We start from the raw sequence: 16,695 nt of genomic DNA on the forward strand, positions 1-16,695 counted from the left end.
GATATCCTTTCACGGAAAGTTTAAAAGTAGAGTTCTGACAAGATTAATTTTCTACTTCAGACAATGTCTCATCTATTAGAGATTCTTTAATACTTAATTATTAACCTGCATTATTAATGAATACTTTTGGATTCATGGATTCACATTATAATAATGCATACCCCTAAAGTTACAATGTGTCTGACAATTACAGAAACATGCAAAATTCATTAAAGTGTAGAAGTTAATACCAAATTTCTGACTGGGTGTATTTTGCAACCTACTGGAAGTTACTTTTCACTGTGATTTTAGGCAGTTTCAGAGCAAGTGGTTTCATTATTGAATGCCATCTTGCTCTGCTGGTGACTTAAAGGTGTACCTAGGATAAGGGGACAGCTTTTCTGAAGTGGAGGTCTGTATTTTCAGCTACCCAGACCCAAAGTTCATTATTTTGATTCTTGCTATAAAGCAGTCAAAAATTTCCAGCTGAAAGAATTTTGTTGGAAAAAGTAAAATCCAAACTGATGTGATTTTTTTGACAAGGAGGTTGTTTTTTTATTGTTGTTCTTTGTTTGTTTGTTTTTTAATCTACAGAAAGAGAAAACACTCAAACAAGCAAATCAAAACATTTCACTTTGATTTGTTTCTAAACAAGATGCTTTTAAAAAAATGGAATGATGTTCCATTTATTATTTTTTTTCTTCAGTGCTGAGAAAATGTTACAAATCTTGAAAACGACATGAAGAAGTTTATTGTGGGTGGAAGACAATATTCTTTTAAACTCAGATATGCTGGGCTTGTTAGTCTGTTTGTTTGCTTTCCATTTTCAGTTAGCCGACTTTTTTTTGGTTATTTCAGGTCTGCCTCCAACTTATTTATTTGCTTACATTGCAGAATTGGCAGCAAAATGAAAAACCAGTTATTCCCAGATCTCTGTTTAGCAAACAGCTTGTCACTGTCTGTGCCTAGGGGTGTCCAGAAATTGCTCTAGATCTCCAGAAAACATTTTACTATAATTGAGAATAAGTAACATACATAATAGAATTAACAACAGAGCAATAGTCATGATAATAGTAATGACAGATTTGAGCAGTTTGGGATTAGTGATGATCACTGTGTTTTCCACACTGGGTATGAGTGAATGAAGCCCCAACCCAATGTCTTTCTGAGACAGACTCTTTTCGAATATCCACTTTGGTTGAATTTTGCACACTGTTCCCCCTTAAAAATATGAGACCCCTCTGCGACCTAGCAGTGGTTGGCTATGGAGTGTCCAGCAGTGCCCTTCATTGGCCTCTGATGTCATTTATGTCACCAAGTCTAGAGCAGAGACCATGAAAGGGTTCTTTTCCAGGGAAGCCAAGGAGAAACTGCTCTGTCAGCCAAGCAAGGAGCAGCTGCTGAGCTTGTCTCAGCCGAGAAATCACGTTCCCCTGTATATAAGCATTGCAGATGATTTCCAAGCTCAGTCTTTTGCTTCTTTTACTGCATTGCAACAGCCAGATCATGGTTCCTATAGATGAGATGGAGATGATCCTAATGTTGAAAGGGTTTCATCCATTAGCATGCAGACAGGAGGTAGTCAATGAGTCTAAGTCTTGCAGAGATGTGATGAACCATTTCTTGGGCTTCTGCTGCATCACAGCCATTGACTAACAACCTTCTGGACTGAGAGAAACCTCTGCATAAAACCAGAGGAACTTTCAGCTATGCCAAGACATCGCCAATAAAGTCAGCTGAGAAGGATGTCAGGACTTTAATTTCTGTTACATAACACAAACATCCTCAAAATGCATGAAGCTATGTCTCTTGGACAAAACCTTTTTATTCTGATTTTTGTGAAGAAGACTGTTTGGAACTGACTTCTTGAAATCAATGCTGCAACTGGATCAGATTGGGTTGGTGCTGGAGCCTGAGTTTTGATCTGAAGCTGAGTAGTTTGGTATGCTGAACATGCTTCTTCTGGAACAGCGCCTGCAGGGGTATGGCAGCACCTTCTGCAACTTCATTTGTCTGTGCTACAGTGCCTGACAAACAACAGCATCTTTACTTAACTAAAAGACAGAATCCATCACAGCATCTATGCATGCTCACCCCCCAGTGAGAATAACAAGGGAGTTTAAGAGAAGTAACAATCTCTTTTTCCTCCTTCCCTGTGGGCAGGAGATATAACTGGCTTAGTCTGATGTAGCTTTGATTTGCTTTCTATTTTTGTGTTTCTTTCTTTGAACAAGCAGCTAGAGATGCCTAGGACCGGAAAACAGACTGCACCAGAGACTTAGTCCCTTTTGAAATAGCTAATTATTCATCTCCCAGCTTGTTGGTAAGCTTTTTGCTGCAGCGTCGCACTATTGTGGAGGCTTTCCCTTGATTCCTTGGGCTGGTGTTTGCAGCTTGCAAGAGTGAGCCACCTGTGGCCCTACCACTGTCTGCCTGAACCAGCTTGTCATAGTTTGTCTCTCCCTGATACTCCTAGTGTCTAACTAGTTTGGTATTTTCTTTTAGCTTTTCTGTGCTGGAGATATTTCCATTGGGAGCCCAATGCTCTTCATGTGCTTCACAGTTGCATTTAGCTTGAAAATATCTGACTACTTGTAAGAAACTTTCCCCTTTGCAAATATCAACTATGCTGACAAAGAGACACTGCAGATCACTACTTTAAAAAAAAAAAAAAAAAAAAAAAAAAAAAAGTGGTTTGTGACATAGTGGTATGCTTGCTTACCACTTGCTTAAAATGTCTTTTGAGCTCAAGTTGATTTGAGCCGTCATCTGGTTCATTGACCAACCCTCCTTTTTAAAAAACAGCCTTTTGTAAGTAAATGCTAGAGCCAACTATTTTCCCTCCTGCATAAGAAGGGCTGCGTGAGATCCCAGCTTTCTGTAACCAGAAGCCTTCATGCTTTCCATGCTGGAAGTCACAAGCAGATCACTTTTTAATAAGCACTGGTGAATTTCCTCTTCGTGGGTTTGTCTAAATCTGTGTCAAGGGAGAGCCATCCACTCTGGAATAGGGGGAAGGTGAGCAAGTCTGAGACTAATCCCATCACCTCTCAGTTGTGTAAGGTTCATATGCCAATATGAGCAAATTTGCTCAAAGGTCTTGCTTGTGTGCACAAGTGAGAATATTGCTACTGCAAGACCATGGAAAGTGTTTGCAGATTTTCTTTTTTTAATATATATATATATATTTATTATTATTTTTTTTTTTCTAGCTGGGCAGCATAGATGATCAAATTTACACTGCAAAAGGATGAAATAAAAATATATCTGCTCTGAAGACAAAGGTCTCAGCTTTTCTGGTTTCATCAGCTTCTCCATCAGTGACCAACAGGACATGCAGGACATGGTCAAAATTACAAAGGTTCTGAGCCCTCCTTGGGGACAGCAGCAAATTCAGGAGACAAATTATGTGCTATTAAAATCAGGAATTAATATCTGATTTTATGTCATGCCTATGTCCTCCTTCAGAAGATCTTTAAGTAAGGCAAGGAAAATAGAAAGGTCTCTGCCCCCAGCCATTTACAATGCCAGTGTTTTACTCTCTTGACTAGCTTCCACAGTTTGCCATGCCTGCAGAAGAGTGGCAATTGTACCCTGAGACCAAATATTTCAGTAACAAGAGGACAGACATGGTGACTGAGTTTTCCATATAGATTGAAGTACATCAGCTGTCTAAACAAAAGGAAACCAGATTTAGGGTTTGAATAATCAGCTGTATTGAGTAGGATGTTCCCAGTCTCTTCCAATATTTCAAGTCAATCCTACACTCCTAGAGATTTGCTGATTTTGTGCTTTATAACATCCCTGGGGATCTTTACTCTTATTTTACCAACCATTTTCCAAGCTCCCAGGCCTTCTGTGGCAGAATTGCCTTGGAGTCAGCGATAAAGTGTGGAGGAGTCGAAGGAAAACCTTCGTGCCCGGGACAAAACCTCCTGACAAGAGTGTGCCCATGTGTCTGCACACTTCTGGTTCAGAAAATTAAATTTGTGTCTGCCAGAAGGTTGTAAAACATTTGTATGCCCCTTGATATGGGTCATATTTCATGCTCCCTACTCCAAGTAAATTAAAATGAACTCTGCTTTGCTTTCTCATGTTTCCAGCACCATCGGGTACCTCAGCGTGGGCTTCAGCCTGTTCTATTGATGCCAGTGGATCCCTGCTGATTCCCATCAGTTGTTGATCCACTCCCCATCTTCAGGCACTCTCTGTAGTCCTCTGTGACCTTTGTGTGGTGAAGAATGGGAAGACAGGGAAGGAAATTAGGAAAATCTATCTGTAAATGTGGGCTTTGATGTAAGAAAACAATCCTATTAGAAAGAATAAAATAAAAACAAACTAGCAAACACAGTTCATTATATATTAAATGAGCCTCTAAATAGCAAAATCCTCTTCAAAGGAAATGTGGAACATGGATATCACTTATGAAGAAGGAAAGTACAAATACAGTCTGCAAGGTGGCTTTTTTAATTGCATTGCCCAGTCTGACCAAGGTGAGGTAGGACTGGGGCTACAGCTGGGACTGGAAATGGCCCCAGGGTCATCTGCTACATCCCCATGCTCCTGGACCATGGTTGTTCTTGCTCCCTTAATCTCCTTAGGCCCAAAGCAGATAAGCAGCTTTTCCCTGCATAAATGACACGTTAGGGGTTCTTATGTTCCCTTCAGATTGTCTTCCAAATTTTCCAGTGGTCTCCAAGCTCTGTATCTAGGCACAAAACAGCTCTATAACCAGAGGAGATAGTTTCTAGTATCTGTGTTTTCCCCTTAGGTGGGGAGGGAATTGCTGGGGAGAGGGTGAAAGTACTTCGGTGCTGGTGGTCTTTCTTTCCATTAAAACATGTAAAGAAAATAACAAGTTTCACTTAAACTGCAGCATTTGCGTTTGTTTCTGGAAGTACAGTGGGACTGAAAACTTGAGACATACAAAAAACAAACAAACTAACAAACAAACAAACAAACAAACAAACAAAAAAAACGGGCAGAGAAAAGAATAAGGAAAAACACACAACTGAATTGCTTGTATATTTTGAGCTTAATATGACTCGATTTTGTCCCTTAAGCTTATTTAAGCATTTAATTTGGTTCTCTTGTTCTGTCCCTGAGTACATATGGATTGCAGAGACGTTTAAGTTTAACAGGACAGAAGAAAGTTCTCCATAATTGAAACAGGCTTTATGCTCAAGTCACGATGTTATATTCAAACCTCAGAGGGAGAGAAACACACTCTTTCTGTTTCTAGTGACTTATTTTCAGATTAAAGGAAACAGCTGCAAGAAGGGAGAAAAGTCACTCTTCTCTAGGTGAGAGCCAAGAACACGACAGTAGCTGAATTCTGTTCGAAGGGAATCATCTTAAAACTTTGGGATGGGAATACTGCAAAGGAAAGACTAATGCAGTGTCATGGTAAGATTCTGGGGAAGAGGAGGGTAAAACATTCATTCAGTGCAATAATTCTCACAAATTTTTACAGTGAAACTAAGCCTGTGAAAGTAGCCTGTGGACTCCGTTGCCTCCTGTGATGCAGACTTCCTAAGAGCTGGGACAAAACATTTATTTGCTGTGCACTACTCTTCTCCCTCAGTACTCTGGAATGAAGGAATTGCCGTGCTCTAGAGGGTTGTTTTGAAACTGAATTTGGCTAACTTGGCACTGTTAATAAAACGGGGTACTGACAAGCGCCTTCAGCTGGTCTCTGAGATGAAAGCCCTAGAAAAAATCAATGAAGGGTGTGGGTAAATTCTCAAATAGCACTTAGACATCAAAAAGTAAAAGAAATCACAGGTCATTGCATTTAGAAGTAGTGTTGTACTTGGAGAAGCTTTGAACTTTTTTCTGCAAGCCTCTACAGAGTATTTATGAACACATGTGGCATCAGGGGGTGAATTGTACGCTGGTACCCAGTGGCTCCATGTGGCTCAAAGTGGCTTGTTCCAACCGACCTCGGTGATCGATTTCAGGATACAAGGATAAGCTGTCTGGTAAATGGCTTCTCCATTATCATAAAGCAGATGCTTTCCAGCATACATTATAATTGGATCTGAGAAAACACAAACAAACACAAAGGTTATGGGCCTGAGTTTGGGTGAGTCCTTTATTTAGTCTTATGGTTGTTATTTTTCTTTCCTTATTCAGGAATAACCCAACCTTACCTTGAAAGACTTCCAAAGTAAATTCACTATACTTTTTGGGGATCAACCTCATATTTCAGCATGCAGAAAATATATTTCTGTCAAATAAATCTATGTGAAGATCACAGGTTTTCATTCAGGGAAGCACCAAAGAAACAGGTCCTGAAAGGTTCTGAACACACGTCAGCTCCACTGCTTTCTGTGGAAGCCTCAAAGCACTTCACCTGGCAAGAATTACACTTTGGAGCTGATTCAAATTACTTGAATCTGAAAAATTAGGCTGGAAATACATTGTTTTGGAAATTTTTGGTTGTTTATCTCTTCTGACATTAATGAAAAACTTATCCTTGTATGTAAGCTGAGATGCCGCCCCTGTATGCTGGGAGCATAGGGGTCAAGGAGGTGACCTACTGGCTAGCTGGGGTTGCTTACAAATGGCTGGTGAAGATGTCATTCCACCAGCTATGGGGTTCATTGCTATGGAGAAATTTGAATGTGGAAGCAGTGAGTATTCCCACATATTTTTGTCCTAGTCAAAGATTTTATTTAACTTTGGGTGCAAGAGTCATTGACTCTGCTGTAAGGACAGAGGAGAGGAGTTTGCTGAGACTCTGTTGGATGCAAATTCTCATGCATGTTGGATGCAGATCTGATGCAAAACTGGAGCTTACACACTATGGCCAGGAAGCTTACAAGCATCCTTACAAGTGGCTTCAATGGATAAGGTTCCTTTGCTCTGTAGCTTCCATACACCAAATACCCAGCAGGAAAATAAACTTACAACAAGTTGCATATCTCTCCAATTGGGTAGTTGGCTCTCTCTTTGGGCTAGAAATTACAGTGTATTGAAATTAGACCAATTTTTTTGGAAAAGAAGTTTTTTGTTATTTTTTTTTACTATGATCAGGAGGTAAAAAAAATAAAAGTGTGTCAGTATTTTTGTAAGAAATAAATATTATTACCTTAAAACTATTTTGATTTTTGAAATCCATACTCTTGAGTGTAAAGCAAAAATAATTAAAAATATATATATAAAAGAGAGAGAAAGTAGCAAGATGAATTGCCATGCACTTTGTATGCCTTTCATAACCATCAGTTTGTGAAAGCGATCTGGGGATTTTGAGTTTGGTTTGAATTTTTGTGACAGACAGTTTAGACTTCTAAAACTTTTCCCAGTGTGGGTAATTCATTTCCTCTTCACCTCTCCAGGTATCATCCCTGTGAAAGGGGACACCCAATCACATATAACAGAAGGATTTTACATTTCAAGCTCTGCTTGCCAGTATCCAGGCAAGAAGGCTCTTCTTGCTGTGTATTTCCCCTTTTCCATTTGATTTAGGAGTTCTCATTCAGAGTGCGTTGTAACTACAAGAAAATGAAATTCTCTTGCTTTCTTCTAAAATAAGGAGATTTACTCGGGGAAACAACTCCGTAAATACTACGTACTGCCATCTATGGCTCTATTTAGGAAACACATTCGCAAGGCGAGCTCTGCACACGAAGCTGCTTTTTCCAGCACCCGATGAACCTATTGTGTTAACCACTGTTTTAAAAACCTGGCTAGCCCTCTCCAATAGCTATTGTGGGAAAAGGCTGCGTAATTATTATTGCCATTGTTATTTTTAGAGGGCGTACAGCGCTTTTCCTCTCATGAATCCGATTTCCAAACAAGGATAAGGAAGAGATGGGAACTTGTTAGAGAGATTCCCTTTATGTGACCATTTGGGATGCTCTGGTTTGACTTCCCTGGCAATAGCGTCACTCCGTGCCCCACCGTAATGCAGGCAGAGATAATGCAGCTCCCTCTAGGACAAACATCTTAAATGTTTTAGCAGCTTCCCACTCGTTAGAATAATCTCTATCTCTTTTTCTTTCTTCTTCTTCTTCTTCTTCTTTTTTTTTTTCTTTTTCCTCTCTCTCTTTTTTTTTTTTTTTTTTTTTTTTCTCTTTCCTGCTTTTATTCTCAGACCTGCAGTTCTCAGTCTCTGCCTTATGGATGCCCACCAGCTTTCGACCTTGCCACAGGAGTCTTCAGAAGACCCCTCTGGGATTTCCGTAGACATCTGGGAACAGAAAATCTGAGATATCTCAAAAGCAAAAGGAAGGAAAGGAGGTAGGAGCTAGTGCTAGAGTGGGAAGGCAGCAGGAGGACTCTATCACCCTCTCCTCCCCACGTCTTCCCTTGGGAGGGGAAACACAGAGACGGGGATGAGAAAAGATCAGGATCATTGCAAAGCTCTGGGGGAGAAAAAAGACGCTGGGAGCATCCAGGTTTGGGGATGGGACCCCCCCATCACTGCTTCCTGCCACTTGCCTCAGCTTCACAAGTATTTTCAGAAGGACATCTCCTCTCCCCTGGGAGGTCAAGGGTTTTGGGACCCCAGTGGCAGCTTGGCTTCCTCACCAGCAGTGCAGACACTAAGCTGAGCTCCACACCCATGGACACATCCATGCTTTTGGGCTCCACGAAGTTGTCCTCTGGCCCTGGTGTGCAAAGCAAATTTGGTAGAGGAGAGGACTGCAGCTAGGACTTCCCCATATTTCAACTTGGGAAGCCAGGACTGCTGACCTGCCTCACTTTGCAACTCTATAATTTGTTTATTTATTTATTTTAAATATTTTTTCATCCTAGTTACCATCTGTGCTTGCCACTGGCAGGGAATGCTTAGGAATGTTGTTCACGCTCACGTCACAACACATCAAACCTATCAATCACAGCCTTCCCTAAATACAATGAAAATAACTGTGGTTGGTCTTGGCTGCTTCTCTTTCCTCACATGGTCCTAGCAAGGTCCATACATACATGGGAAGCAGAGGGGACAGTCACTAATACAAAATTGTCTTTAAATCTCAGTGCATCCCAGCATTGTGAGCTCAGTGGTTCCATTTAGGGACACCTTTGGGAGCTATGGGGACTGGTGAGGGGAAAAAACCCTGCTAATGCAACTTCTCCATTCCCTTCCATGGCATGGTTATTTTTCCAAGCCTGCTCTCCAACTGGGAGCAAAAACAGGTCTAGAGGATACACCTGCTGGCACACTCCTTGGGAAGAAATTCCCTGATGAAAGAGGGTTTTTCCAAGAGATGCTCCTTGCCTTCCCTCTCCCTTCTTTGCCCAGGTCTCAATGATTGTGGTGTTGCTGATGGCAAGCTGAAACCCACAGCTTTGCAGCAAGGAGATACCTCTGTGCATCCAGGGGCTGCGTAAGGCCAATACCTTTCATTCCAGACTGTTTTATTTTTTTTACACCAAGTGTGAATTAGACCCTACAAAAAGTGAATTTGACCCAGGTGTAAATTTGACCCTAAAGTTCTCAGTATAAAGGAACATTAAAGTAATTTTCAGACCGCTCCAAAATGTTTGCTTGGAGGAAGACTGCTATGGAAGAGACTATTCTCCCCAAGGATTACATCTGAGGTATGATGATGGGATGGAGGAAAGGGCTCAAGGGCTCAGGTTTGGTGACACCTGATGAGCTGAGAGCAACTGCTGGCCTGCTGGTGGATTTCCATGCCCTCAGAATTGTCCTGCAGCAGTGAGTTTCACAAATCCCAGCACATTATTATACAGCTATTTCCTCTTCATCACTTCAAAAGTATCCAAAACCAAAGAGACCAAATGAGGGATAATATTTGGTTACTGCAGGCAGTCACAAGCCCCAGCTCCTCACGTGCACTACTCACTGCTGCAGCTTACCCCCAGTTCTCCCTAGGGGGTACACGATGAGAAACAGGCCATCAGCCCTTTATTTTCTACATTTTTAAATCCTGGGTCATGTTCCTGCTCCTGTTAAATGAGGGCCTGGGGGTTCATGGACCTCTCCACATGAGGCTGCACAGAAAGGAGCTGCGGTGAATATTTTTCCTTGCATCGATCCCAGTCCCCCACTCCCACCAAGCTGACATTTCCACCCTGCTCCATCGCAGCCCTGGAGGCTGGAAGTGGGTTTAATTTTGTCTGTGACACTTTCTAGTATTTTTTTTTTTCCTTGTGCTGAGCTTCTTTGCCCTATAACACAGGAGAGATCTGAGCAGCTCAGAAGGTTTGTACCCCCATGTGTCCCACCACCCAAAGGCATGGCCAAGATGCCCCATGGGGCTCACAAATGTTGTGCATGGGATCCTTTTGCCACCCCCCCGCACTTTTCCCATAGAAGTGTTCTGCTCCCCGTTGTGCCACTGGGGAAGAAGAAGAGGAGGAGAAACCTCCGGGGTGTGCACCCCATAGGAGAAACCTCTGGAGATGCACAGGAGCCTTCCTGGATGAAACCAACCAAACTCCCGAAAGGCTGGAGAGTGAAAGGGAGAGATTTCCATTCTGTGCATGCACCGTGCTAATCCAGCATAGCCGCCTGTCGGCTGAAAACAAGCATTTCAGGCCCCAGCTGCCCCTCTGCTCCAGTCCCTGCTTAACTGGAGATGTCACAGATGCCTTTGGCCAGCAGTGCTGCAGTGCTGGCTGGGGATGGGGAAAGGCTGGCTCGCCAGGTTTTGCTGCTCAGCTCTCTGAGATGAACGATTTCCTCTTTTTTCTCCTGTCCCCTGAAGTTTTTTTGGGGGATGAAAGGGGTTTGGAGATGTGGAAATGGAAGTGAAAGGGCTGGATGTGGTGAAGGGAAGGGAGGAAAGGGGCAGAAGGCCATGGGCTGGGGATGGAGGCAGGAGGGAGGAGGAGAGAGGTACCCCTGGGGTGGCCCTGAAGAGGGGACTGGGGTCCTCATCACCTTCCTTGGAGCAGAAAGAGAAGGAGATGGGGTCAGGATCATTTCCTCTGCCCCATGAGGCAGGTCTGTGCCCCTCCACTTACAGAGGGAGGTGGCATCAGCAAAGCAAGGGGCTGCTTTCCTCCTCGTGGAGCAGGAAGGGTTAAAGGCAAGGGGCATGTCCTGGAGTCTGGCAGGATGCTGGAGTCCCCCTGCCCTCCCCCTGCTCTCTCTCCCCTCCATCCCTTCCTCCCCCTCCTCCCCCCCTCCCCCCCCCCTTCATTAAGCTCCTCATTACCGGGGACCTCCCCCTGGCTGCACACCCGGAGGCAGCACCTTCACCCCAAAGCCTCCGGGATGCAGCAGGGACCTCTCCCCAAATCCCACGTCCCCCTTTCCTCCATCTCCTCAATCTCTCGCTTCCCCCCGCACCCCAGCCCAAACCCACCCTGGGGTGTTGCACTGGGGCAAGACCCCCCCCAATCCCTCCACAGGCTGTGTGATGATGGAGCTGGTGTGGGGGGAAAGAGGCTAGGAAAGCAGTTTAAAAAATATAATAATAATTAAAAAATAATAATAATAACATAAGAAAGGGTTAATTGCAGTCTCTGTGCCTTGCCTGGGCAAACAGTGGTGCAAATCCACGACCAGGCAGGGCTGCATGGGGAGCTCCAACCCCTGTCCTCCTGCAGGGCTAAGGGGGGGAAGAAAAGGGGATCTGGTGGTGGGGAAGGGGGGATCCGCTGCCCCAGGGGTTCCCCGCCATCCTTTTCCCTGTCCCAGGCTGTCAGCAGTGCCTGGGAGGCGAGGGACCCCCCAGCAGCCCCCCCCTCCACATCCCCATCACCTAGGTGGCAGCGAGCTGGGTCCCTGCGCATCCCTCTGCGGGCACCTCTCCCATGCAGAACCCCAGTAGGATTTGGGGAAGGTGGGGAGAGGGGGGCAGAGCCCCTATTGCTCCCTTTTCCCCAGCCCCCCCCACAACCACCCCGGCTCCCTCTTCACCTCCTGGCTCCCCGCTTAGGGCTAAGCTGTCCCGGGGAGGCTGCGCTGCCCGGCTGCCAACGCGCTCCGGCTCTCGCTGGCTCCTCTGCTCCATCCATCCATCCATCCATCCATCCATCCATGCAACCATCCATCCATCCATCCATCCATCCTTCCTTCCATCCTTCCTCTCCTCCTATAGGCTAGCAGAGCGTGCCCGATGCGATACGGTGGTAGTTCAGGTCCTTGCCTATAGCTGCCTGTTTTACAAAGCTCCGATCCGTGCGTGTGCGTGTGGATGTGTGTGTGCATTTTATCCCTCCCTCCCATCCCTCCCTCCCTCCCTCTCTCTCTCTCTCTCTCTCTCTCTCTCACTCTAATGTGTGATCTGGAAAGCTTATAAAAGCCTGATGTAATCCTTAATGCAGCCCCTGGCTACAAAGACTGGATCTAGTTTCACAGAGAGAGATTCAGAAGCAGAATTTGAAAAAAAAGAAGAAAAAAAAAAAGTGGGGGGAGAAGAGAGAGAAAGCAAGAAAAGCAGACGAGTGGATTTTAAACAAACATATCTTTCTGCAGAAGACCATTCTCTCTCTCCACTGCTGGGAAAGCTACTCTGAACCCTGCTGTATATTTTTTTTTTTTTTGGGGGGGGGAGGAAGAAGAAGAAGACTTGATTGTCTGCTTGGATCTAATGATTTACTGGCTTTCGACTGCGTTTTTCCCCTCTCCTAAGGATTCCTCAAAAAACGGCTTAATTATTTTCAGCTTTTCTCTTCCACCTGCCTGTCTGCAGAGACACCAAAGGTTCTTCCTTCCTTTCCCTCCCCACCCCCATTTCTTTTAGGGTATTTTTTTTTTCCCCCCCGTCTCTCTTCGGTATACACACAGCTACGTCTAAGTGTGTATGTATATATATACGTAGAGGCAAGAGTGGAGGGAGCGGAGGGAGAGCGAGCTCTGCCTTTTGGACTTCACGCGCTGCCCAATGTTGGTCTGGTTACCCCTGGATATGTTGCTGCTTTCCATTTGGAATTTGACAAAGGGAAGAAGGAGGATATAAAACCTGGGGAGCTCCACAAGGTAAGGGACATCCCCCCCCCCGGCTGCCCTTCCTTCTCCCTTGGCAAGGAGGGACTTGGGGGGGGACGCGACTTCTCTGGGATGCGCCTTGCATCGGGCACCGGGGGTCTCCCCATCCCTGGGGGTGGGCAGCGGTGGGCTGCTCTGCTTTTTACCCCTGGAAACAGCACCCGGCAGGAGGTTTTCGCCCCCCCCCCCTTCCCCCCCTTCCCTGCCCGCTCGGCAATTTGGACTGATGGAGCACAATCGCTCCCTGCCACGGGAAGTTTTAACTTTCGTGCATGCGGGTCCTGCGGGCAAGCATCGGGCGGCGGTGGAAAATATCGGTGCCTGCAGGACGCGGGGTGTTGAGGGGGGGGGGGAGAAACGCCTTCGTGCCCTGGGGAAAGAAGCTGGGGACTGGGTTGTTGCTTGGGGAGAAGGAGGCAGGAAGGCAGGGGAAGGGGAGCAGGGGATCGCGGCGGAGAGCTGCAGAGCCAGCCGGGGCTGAGCTGCGAAGTGCTGCGAAACCGCGGTGCCTTCGCGGGCAGCCCTGGGGTCCGGGACTCCTCAGCCCGCAAGGCTGGCAAAAAAAAGTCTCAAAGGGAAAGGCAGCTGCTTGCCCTGGGCACGAATCCTGCCCCCATCCCGGCTCCTTGCCTTCCTTTTCTCCCTTGGGGAGTTTTGGGGGGATCCTTCCTTGCTTGCTTTGCCGCTCACAAAACCTTCCCAGGGCTGGAGGCAATGGCTGGGGAGGCAATGAGCTTCTCTCCCCCACACACACATTAATGCTGTTTATCTGCACTTTGCTTCACACCGTAGGAGAAAATTAGCCTTTAGCCTATGTAGAGACGAGAGCATCGCACAGACACACACATAGGATGCTCCGGGGCTCCTGGGGGATGTCAACACCCAGGCACAGCTTCCCCTTTCCTATGGGGATGGGGTTGGTGGGGGGGGAGAGAGAAGGAGTCTCCATCAGGGATGCGTAATTACAAAGCATCTTGTTCTGAATCACCCTGTGTGGGAATGAATCGCAAAATTTGTCTCTCCCTCTTCCCCCACCGCCCCCTTCCCTTTCACGGCCTGACATTCGCTGATGGAGGGTGGCTGTTGATGCAGCCTCAGACTTTCGCAGGGAGGTATTTCAGCCATGCCTCTGCCGAGGCTGGAAGGAAAAACGGGGCATGGGGGGAGCAGCTGGCAGGGTGGGGGGCTCAGAGGGACTTTTCAGCCTGGATGTGTCCTGCTCCTGGCTGAGAGGGAGCATCGCTCCCCGGCAATCGGAGGCACGGGCTGCAAATCAACTCTGCCAGGTACCTCCAGCTCCGTGACTCATGCTCGCATCCCCGCTCCTGCCCTGGCAGAGGAAACAACCCCTGTGAATCATTTGCACGGAGAGGAGGTGGTAGCAGTGGGGGGAAATATCAAGGCAAGGTCAAAGAGGAGGAGGGCAAAAAGATCTTCCCCCCCTTCACGTCCCTCGCCAGCTTTTCAAGCCGGGGCTTCCTAGGGCTTTGGGCTCAATCCTGCTCCGCTGCTGGGGCTGGCGAGCTCCGGGGCCAGCTGATGGCTGAGGGAGGAGGAGGAGGAGCAGGACAGGGAAAGGGGGGGGGAGAAAGGAAGAGCGAAGCTACTTTGACAGATGCCAAAACCTGCCTGCGAAAATCACGAAAATCACGCCGCCTGGAAAGCCAGAGCGAATCGTGAGAGTGCTGGGGGTCTGGGGCACACATCCCTGGCCCCTTTACCTGTTGATTTTCTCCAGGTTTGTTCCCTCCTGGCGGTGCAAAGCCTAAAGAAAGCCAGGAGGGATGAGCCCCGGGCACTCGGAGTTGACTGGCGACCTCCACCGCGTAGCAGGGAGGACTGTGTATTAATGATGATGACTCTGCTTTGGCTGGTGCCGAAATATCTGTGTTATCTATTATCAGCTGGGAGACGAGGCTGGAGGCTTCGCAGAGCTGGGATCTCGTCCAAAGCCCCGGCTGCTAAAGGAAACAAACAACTCCCCATGCATATTAAGTGGGTCCCGAATTAATTAATGACTCATTAACCTGGGGCCCGCAGCCCGTACCGGGCCCAAAACGTTGGTGAGGATGAGGAGGGAGGTTGCAGGGAGGATTTTTTTTACCCTGGGAGGCTGCTGAGGAATTGCACCAGGGCTCAGCCAAGCTGTGCTGCCAGGGGACCGTGGGGCTGAGCTAGGCAGGGGCTGGGGACAGGCAGGACATCCCATCCTGCTGGGTGTCAGCTGCAGGAGAGGGGAAATGGGGAGCCCAAGGGGGGCAGGCAGGGGACCCCCAGGCTCTGCTCTGCTTTGGCAGGGTTTGGGGTGCAGCATCCCTCTCTAACTTCTGCTGCGGGGGGCAAAGGGGAAGGCCAGGCTGGAGCAACGAAGGAGCAGGGCTCCCGGCCCTTCCCGTGGTACTTGGCATGGGATTGCAGAGCCCCTAGGGCAGGGGTAGGGTCTGAAGTCCCTCTCCTCCCACTCCCTGTGCCTCACAACCCCAAATTTCTCAGCACTGGGGAAGGACTGGATGCAAATTGGGGTGGGTTTCTGCCAACGAATGGTCTGTACCCCTATTCCACTTAGATGGGGGAAACTGAGGCAGGGGAGGTGCACTGGATATGTCAGCTTGTCTGTGTGTGTGTGATGGTACTGGGGGGGGGGTCCTGAACCCCAATCCCTGGGGAACAGCCAAAGACAGCCTGGAGTGGGGGCATCACCCACCCACCCCCCTGCTCTGCCACCCTTCAAAGAGCCCTGCAGGGATGCAGAAGGGGTTTAGGGGGGAAAGAAAGGACGGGGACACACACACAACCTTACCCTCCATCTCAGTACCCCCCTAGAAAATCCCCTTTTACCAGCACCCCAAACTTTGCAACACCCCCCCCCACACCCTCCCCACGGCATCGGGGCTATCCGGCTCGGTCGGGAGAGCTTGGCAAAAGGCTGGGGGCATCGCAAAAGGATCTCAGGGTCCTGTTGGCCCCTTACTCCTCAACCCAGGCCGTTTCTCAGCACCGCGGGGGGGCTGCCGGGGGCGGCCGGGGCTTGCGGCGAGCGGCGGGGAGGTGGCGCTCGCAGCCCGGCTATCGCCGCCCGCCGCCCCCGGTGCGCAGGGATTCTCGGCAGAGACCTCCGGAGCTGTGTCCCCCCTCCTCTTCTTTTTTTTTGCACCACGACCCCTCCAAAAAATAAAATAATTAAAAATAAAAATTAAAAAAACCTAACAACCTGCTGCTGGGGGTTGCAATCAGGGCTGCTTCTCACCCCACCGGGGGTTTATCCCCTCTGCAAACACCTTCTTGTGCCATTTTTTGCTTTGCCCCCACCCCAGTATCTATTTTTCCATGCACACCCCCCTCCCGTGCATGCATTTTGCTCCCCACCACCACTTCTCCCCTCCTCCCCAGCAGCATCCCCGTGAATGCAGAGGCTGCTCGAGGCTCTCCCTGGCTGTGCGCACAGCCGCAGCTCGTCCCCGTGCCCAGGAGGGGGGATGCAGCCCCCAGACCCAAGCCTGTGGATGCTCCCTTGGTCTCTACAAGCAAGGAGAAGGGTGTGTGGGCACTGCTCAGAGGGTTCTCCAGCAGGGATCGAGCTTTGTCATTGCTCCGGGTGGGGAAGAAGGTGATGGAGGGGGTCCCCGTGGCTGCAAGGGGCTTCTCTTTGCCCCCCCCTCTTTTGGGGAGGGAGAAGGGAGGAGCAGTGTGATCCTACACCCCAATTCACCTTCTCCCAGAGCTGGTGCTGCACGTAGGAAATCCCCTGCCATTGATACCTGTTGCAGGCTATCAGCTTTGCTCATTAATTAGCTCCAGGAAACCTG

General features: G+C 47.8%; 1 protein-coding gene and 1 long non-coding RNA gene across 15 annotated transcripts in view; one reads left to right on the plus strand and one right to left on the minus strand.

Annotated features, from left to right (window-relative positions):
• Positions 1-258: 258 nt before the first annotated feature.
• Positions 259-12,084, minus strand: LOC311432731. The gene is made up of 4 exons (XR_014690275.1): positions 11,819-12,084; positions 5,880-6,019; positions 4,096-4,204; positions 259-2,006 (listed from the first exon to the last, which is right to left on the minus strand). It is a non-coding gene; the product is annotated as an uncharacterized lncRNA (long non-coding RNA).
• Positions 12,085-12,192: 108 nt separating this feature from the next.
• The window catches only part of ADGRB1 (adhesion G protein-coupled receptor B1), a 260,069-nt gene continuing 255,566 nt past the window's right edge, over positions 12,193-16,695 (plus strand). For all 14 annotated transcript variants that reach the window (XM_084509051.1, XM_084509056.1, XM_084509057.1 and 11 more), the window contains exon 1: positions 12,193-12,880. The gene's annotated coding sequence lies outside the window, so the exon portion shown is untranslated. The remainder of the gene's footprint in view (positions 12,881-16,695) is intronic.

Source organism: Aythya ferina (genome assembly GCF_964211825.1).
Source record: "Aythya ferina genome assembly, chromosome: 2".
NCBI lineage: Eukaryota > Metazoa > Chordata > Aves > Anseriformes > Anatidae > Aythya > Aythya ferina.